Source organism: Galeopterus variegatus, unplaced genomic scaffold (genome assembly GCF_000696425.1).
Source record: "Galeopterus variegatus unplaced genomic scaffold, G_variegatus-3.0.2 Scaffold5398, whole genome shotgun sequence".
Lineage (NCBI taxonomy): Eukaryota > Metazoa > Chordata > Mammalia > Dermoptera > Cynocephalidae > Galeopterus > Galeopterus variegatus.
This window is the reverse complement of record NW_007731509.1, coordinates 116,353-123,464: the sequence shown is the minus strand read 5'-3', so window position 1 is coordinate 123,464 and position 7,112 is coordinate 116,353. Positions and strand designations below refer to the sequence as shown.

At 37.4% G+C, this 7,112-nt stretch overlaps 1 pseudogene; it reads right to left on the bottom strand.

Annotated features, from left to right (window-relative positions):
- Positions 1–4,592: 4,592 nt before the first annotated feature.
- LOC103604787 lies at positions 4,593–5,888 on the bottom strand (annotated as a pseudogene).
- Positions 5,889–7,112: the final 1,224 nt, after the last annotated feature.

The window sequence follows — 7,112 nt, the reverse complement described above, 5'->3', positions numbered from 1 at the left end:
CCTTGCATCCCAAAAAGTTCCATAAGCTACCTAATGGATGACAATAAATCCCTTTCTTCTTAAAATAGCTAGAGTGGATTTTGTTCTCTACAAAATAGATTCTGCAACAAAGAACCCCACCAATATTTGTTGCCATTATTAGGGAATAAGCTAAGCCACTGTTAAAAAAAAAAAAAAAAGCAGGTGCAAGCAAAGAGGCTTAAATATTTTAGAAGCTTATTTCTCTCTCATACAACAGTTCAACCCGGGTATCTGGGCTATGTTTCCCCCAGTCATCTAGGTACCCATGCTGGTGGGGCGACTCTGCCATCTTCTACATTTGGCTTTTCTCTCTTAGATCCAAGCTATTTGCTCTGCTTGTCTTCAACTGCACTATATCCACATTCCAGGCCACTGGACGGAAAACAGAAAACATAGAGAGCAAACAACTTCATTTCAGAGGACATGAAGCAGAAGTTGTTGCTAAAAGCTAGACGCTGAAACTCACAGACTCACAGCCTCACCAAGACTCATCCCTAACTGGAGTGGCTGTTAGCCTAACCAAAACTTGATGGGTATGAGGAGTTCTTATAGTAAAGAAGGAGAGGAGAATGGATATGGGGACATTTTCACAACTTTATTCAAGAGGACATCATCACGCATTTGAGACCTCAGAGGTCCCCTGCAAATAGGCTCACACTACCGCTTTCTCCCAAAGCAAAGGTACCTGTCAGAAGCAGCACAGCAGTGGGAAGATCAGAGAGCATATTTCTCAGTCCCTCCATGTAAGTGGCAATGTGATGGCCATAGTTATTTTGAACCTCTTAATAAAATAGAAATAAAACATCTACCTTTTAAAAGCTCTCAACTCCACTCACTGTAATGGGTATGTGTCAACACTGAGATACAGAAGTAAAGAAGGCACGATGCTTACATTCTAGGATGGAAGATGCACACTGAATAACTTATTAGGAGCTGATTATTTAATTATAATAAGTGCTTCTAGGAAGTACAGGTGGATATAGGTAAGTATGTAACACAGGAAACTGATCTAGGATGCAGAAATCAGGAATGCATTTTCTTCTTAAAGTGATATTTAAGTACTAAAAAACAATGGACAGATTTACTAGTAAAATAAATTTATCTCTGCTGCTTAGCAAACCATTTACTCTATAGACCTTACTGTTTTACCCTTTAGTAATTATATTAGGACTTTTGTCATTTAAAAATATGTATTAATTTTTTGAGTAGGTATTCATTTGCCTGGTTTAAACACTAAAAAGTATAAAAATGTATACAGCTAAAATTTGTCCTCACATTATTGACCTTCATAGCTCCACAACGAGTGATTACTCTTGTTGGTTTCTTATTTATCCTTAATAAGAATCTGTATTTATATAAAAGCTAATAAATATATATTATTATCTTCTTTTAATTACTGAGGCTTCATCTGGCGGGTGAAATCACCCTTTAGTGCTCTCCTTTTGCAGAAATTTCCTGAATGTTTTGTTTCTATTTCCATATGAACTTTAAAATTCTTGGTATAGTTCTGAAAAAAATAGCAGATTTTGTTTATATTGGAATCACATTAAATTTATAAGCTTAAGGAGGAGCGACATCTTTATGATGTTGAGTCTTTCTATCCAAAATGCCTTTTTGTTTATTCAAGATTTCCTTTTGTCTTTCAGAGCCTTTTTTTTTTTTTTCCTTTTTTTGTCTTTTTTCGTGACCGGTAATGGGATCGCAACCCTCGGTGTCGCGCCCGCACCGCACTCAACCAGTGAGCGGACCGGTCTCTATATGGGATCCGAACCCTCGGCGGAAGCGCTGCCGCTCTCCCAGACGGCGCACTCTACCGAGTGTGCCACCGGGCCGGCCCTTTCAGAGATGTTTTAATGGGGTTTTTTTTTCTTCAAAATACTAGGCAGTAAACATTTATTTTTAGGCTCCTTACCTAGGAATGGGATCTTTTCTTCCATTATATTTTCAATGAATACATAAAAAATTTGTATATATGAAAAAATTTGTATATTAATTTTGCACCTTGCTAATTTACTGAATTTTTTTGTCTGCTTTTAGTAGGTTTTTAGTTGACTTCACTAGGTTTTCTAGGTATGTTATATAATCTGCATGTAATGATAGTTTTATCTCCTTGTTAATTTTCACATCTATAACTTCTTTCTCATTTGTAACCGCATTGGCTAGTACTTCTGGTACAATGTTAAATAATGGTGGTGATAGGACCATTCTTGCCTTGTGCCTGAGTGGAGATGTTCTAGTGTTTCTCACTAAAATATAATACTGATTTGGGAGCTGAAATAAATATATTTTAATATTTAAAGATGTATCCGTTGATAATACCTCTGTAAGGATTTTATCAAGAGTGGATATTGAATTTTGTCAAATGCCTTTTTAGCATATATGAAAGTAATCATATGATTCTCCTTATGCATACTAATTGGTGAATTATATTAATAGATTAATAAATTTTCTAATATTGAACCTCCTTTGCAGACTTGAAGTAAATCCCACTTCGAAATAATATATAGTTCTTTTAATGTGCTGCTAGATTTACTTAGGAGTTTTCTTCAATATTCATACGTGAGCTTAGAGATGGTCTTTTTTATATACCTTGTCAGATTTTACCATCAGTATCCTGCTTGCTTCATAAAAATAATCTAGACCTCTTTTTTATACTTTAGAAAAGTTTAAATAGCATTGGACATATCTGTTTTTTTGAAGATCTTGTGAAATTCCCCTGAGAAATAATTTCTACCTGGTGTTTTTGCGGGGGAAAATGGGGAAAGGGCAGCATTTCTTTAATGAATTTCTCTGCTTCTTCTATGGAAATTGTGCTGTTTAGATTTTATGTCTTTTCTAGGATCAGTTTTGGTATTATCAGTCCCTGGAAAATAGTCCAATTTATTAATATTTTTTCATTTTTGTGGTTGTTTCTCTCTTATCACTTTTCATTTTATTAGCACATTCTTCATTTTTTTCTTGACTAAGTTAGCTAGCCATTTATTTGCTTTATTGAATTTTTTTCAAAGCACCAGCTTTCAGTTTTTGTTTTCCAACTTCTTAAGTTCTGCTTTTATCTTTATTGATTCCTTCCTTTGGTTCTCTTTCATTTTGTTTTGTTTCTTTTCTAACTTCTTAAGTTGAATGCCAAATTCATTTATTTTCAGTCTTCCAGAGAGTAGCATTATTTAAGGCTACGATTTCCTCTCAGTATTGCTTTAGTAATCTGTTGTTTTCTTATTATTGTTTCTTGGATGCTTTTCAATTTCAGTTTTGTATTTCCCTCTTTGATTCAAGAATTAAGTGAGATCATTAAAGCCAAGAGATATTGGCCTTCTGTTTTCTGATTTTACTGTTAATTTCTAGTATTGTATAGTGATCAGAGAATGTTGTCCATATCATTTCTACTTTTTGTAATGTATTGAGGTTTTCTTTGAGTCTTAGAATATCATCAGTTTCTGGAATATCTTATACACGCTTAAACAGAATTTGCAGTCTCTTTTTTTCAGGATACAGAGTATGATATTTACAATTAAATCTGTCTAATTAATTGTGTTATCTGGGTTATCTATATCCTTACTTTTTTTCCTCTTCATCTGTCATGGCGTGAGAGAGTTGATTGAAGTTTCCTTCTGTTAGTAGGCTTTTATTTCTCCTGTATCTCCTCTACTTACTTGGAATGTAAATAGTCATAACTGTTCTATCTTTATCGTGAATTTCCCTTGTTATTACAGAGTGCCTTCTTTGTCTCATTTAATGCTTTTTAACTTGAGTTCTGCCTTGTCTGATATTAGATTGTGACCTTTGCTTTCTTCTTTTTTTTTCATTTGCCTGGTATACCATTTTTCTATTTGGGCCTTTCTGATATACTTTATCTTAGGGTGCACTCTTGAAGACAGTGTAGAGTAAGTTTAATAAACTAATCTGAAATCCCTTTGTAATTGATTTAAGCCCACTTATTAATATGACAGATATGTTTGATCTTAGTTTTACTATTTACTTATATTTCCTGCATTTACAGGAAAGTCTTTGAAAGTCTTTGATTATAAGCCCTGTTTTCTGTTTTCTCTGTTCTAAGTGGGACTCTACTGATTTTTTTCCCAATCTGTTCTGCAATGAATTTTATTGAATTAAAGGTAGCATCCCTTTAAAATAAATTTAAAAAACTAAAATGAAGTTGTACAAGCATGCATCACGAGGTAAACCAGTGATGACATTTGCTCAGACTATACCAGAGCAGACACCAGTTCATGACATGGTCCACGTGAAGGTATTTTTATTCACTACAAAAGGACAGTAACAGTGGCAACACAATGGTCACAGAATGAGACCATAAATACACTTGAACTTTTTGTGAATTCTGACTAGGCTCTGACAAGCCTATCATTCTTTTCTCACCAGTCAGGTCAGCAGAACTCTTCTGCTAATGCCATAAACTTTAAAGCTCTTAGTCCGGCTGGAAATGACTACAATTGAGAACCTTTTTCTTAGCTAGCTGCTTCCCTAAATTAGAATTGTCTAGCAGGCTAATTTCAGCATAACAAAAGGTATCATCTGGCTGGCTGCATCATGCACTGGTCACAGGATCAGGTTTAGTGAGTTTTGCGCTCAGATTGCTGGGCCTCCTGGCTGGTCTTGTCCATCTCTGCACCTTGGTCCCGAACATTCTGAGCTGAAGATAAAACGGACCTACCAGCCAGTTGAGGGGACGTGTTGTTAACATGTTAATTCATCGCATCATCTAAAGATTCCTTCATTTTCTGCAGTTTCCTTTTGCTAGAAGTGAGGAGGCCATGAGATACTTCCTCAATAGAGGCAGCATTGCAGAACTAAGTAGATGCCACCTGCCATCACTCCACAGTGGTTGGCCTGATCTTGAATGTTCTGTGGTAACCCTCGGATGTTGAACTAGAAGGTATGGCACATGGTCTGGAGCTGCTGAGTCAGGTCGTAGGCAATAGCAAGAGTACGTGACAATGTGCTCAGTACAATGGGATTCGCTGGCATTACCATAGCCAATGCTTCTCTTCCACGCCACCCAGGAGAGACAGAGATTATCCTGAGCATCTTGAATTCTCTGGTTGGCACTACGCACATTCTTTCCAGGAAATTCAATCAGGTGAACAGTAGAATGGAGCTGAGAAATGGTCTCTTGGCTTTTTTGCTTAGCTTCTTTAATCCTGCTGAGAGCCTGCTGGTAGGCACGTGAGCGGAGCTTGGTAGATGGGGATCCCAGTCTAACATAATAATTTGGCTTCTGAACCATAACAAATCCTTCAACTTTTTTTTGCTTTTTTTTTCTTCTAGTTCTTCCTCAGTGAGAGGGAGGTACTTGTCAACAAGCAGCTCTGATATGGTGAGTGCATTTTCTACTCCAGTACTCACCAGCGGCATCATCCGACTTCCCAAGACTGTGTTAGTGCTGCTGTTGGCCACAGACTTGGTCTTCTCCACATTACCTGTCTTTGGTCTTATGCATCACCCTTTTGATTGTGCTGTCCATGGAATACTTGGCCCCTCACAGATGTTCTCACAGTATCTTTTGCCCTGGTCAGGGCACATTTGGCCTTGGCAACAATGTGGTTTGTTGGCTGATTCAGAATAGACAGTCTCTCCTCAATACTGTCTAGCCCCTTACAGAGATAGATATTGGCAACTGAAGTTTGTGGCTCTAGCTTCTGGATGATGGGCAGAGCACTCATCAAGGCCACTGAGGTGACGGTCTGCATGCCCTTCTCTGCCATCTCACACACAGGCTTCAAGTGGGGATGCTGGTCTTTGGACTGACATAAGCTGAGGACATGAGGTCATATGTGGGAGCTTACCGAGGGTAGATTAGCCACTCTAGTCACCACACGTGGTTGTGGATCAACTGCAATCAATGCCATTTTTCTTCCTGGAAAAAGAAGAAATTGACTGACAGCAGTGAAGAGGCAATAGGCAGGCGAGTCCCACAGCTGGCTCCGGCAACCCTGACATATTCTTCTACTGATTTTAAGAAAGATTTGCAGTTTTGTTTTCACCATTACTTGTGTAACTATAGCTTTATTAAATATTTTTATTTTTCATAAATCTGTATTAGTAAGGGTTCTCTACATAAACAGAACTAATAGGAGAGATAGGTAGATGGATAAGAAATTGGCTTACACAATCATGGGGGCTGAGAAGTCCCAAGATCTTCAGTCAGCCAGGTGGAAACCCAGGAGGCCAACGATATATTTCTAGTCAAAGCCCAAAGACCAGGGGACCACTGGTGTAAGGTCCACGAGTCCAAGTCTTAAGGCAAGAGAAGACCGATGTCTCAGCTCAAAGACAGGCAGAGAGTAAGTTCTCCCTTACTCTTCCTTTTTGTTCTTTTCAGGATTGCATGCAGACCTCCCACACTGGGGAGACAATCTGCTTTACTCAATCTCCTGCTTCAAATGTTAAAATCATACAGAAACACCCTCTCAGGCACATCTAGAATAATGTTTAATCAAATGTCTGGGCACATCATGCCCAGTCAAGTTGACATAAAATTAGCCATCACAAGTCTACTCCTTGTCAACTTGGGACCCATATGCATATCCTTCAACCATACTTAATCTTCAGATAAAGACAATAACAAGGTCATAATTTTTCCTAACATGATACAACTATACTGTGTACAACCAAAGAAGCACTGATGTCTTCCCCAGAAGAAGCAGTGAAGTCCATGAGTAATGTTTACTTTTTTCCTTGATATCCTGTACTTAAATACTATGATGTAAAATTAACAATATTTAAGTACTACAATATAAAGTCAATACATTTTTCTTTACATGATAAGAAAATAAGAGAGGGAAAAACAAAGACTATAAATATATACATATAATATATATATAAATATTATATATATATTTGTGTGCATGTGTGTGACCACACATAAACATTCATAACAAAATAAGGAGGAAATACTCATGATACCTACAGTCCTTGTTTCTGTAACTGGTCATGAGGTTGCAGCTGGCATTTATTACCACCTTTTCCCACTACCTACTCTGTATTCTCTTTGCCTTCAGCAAGCACCTTAGCTGGTCATGGGTTCTATACTTGGTAAAGTGACCCAAATCCTTATTCGTGAAGGGTTTGAG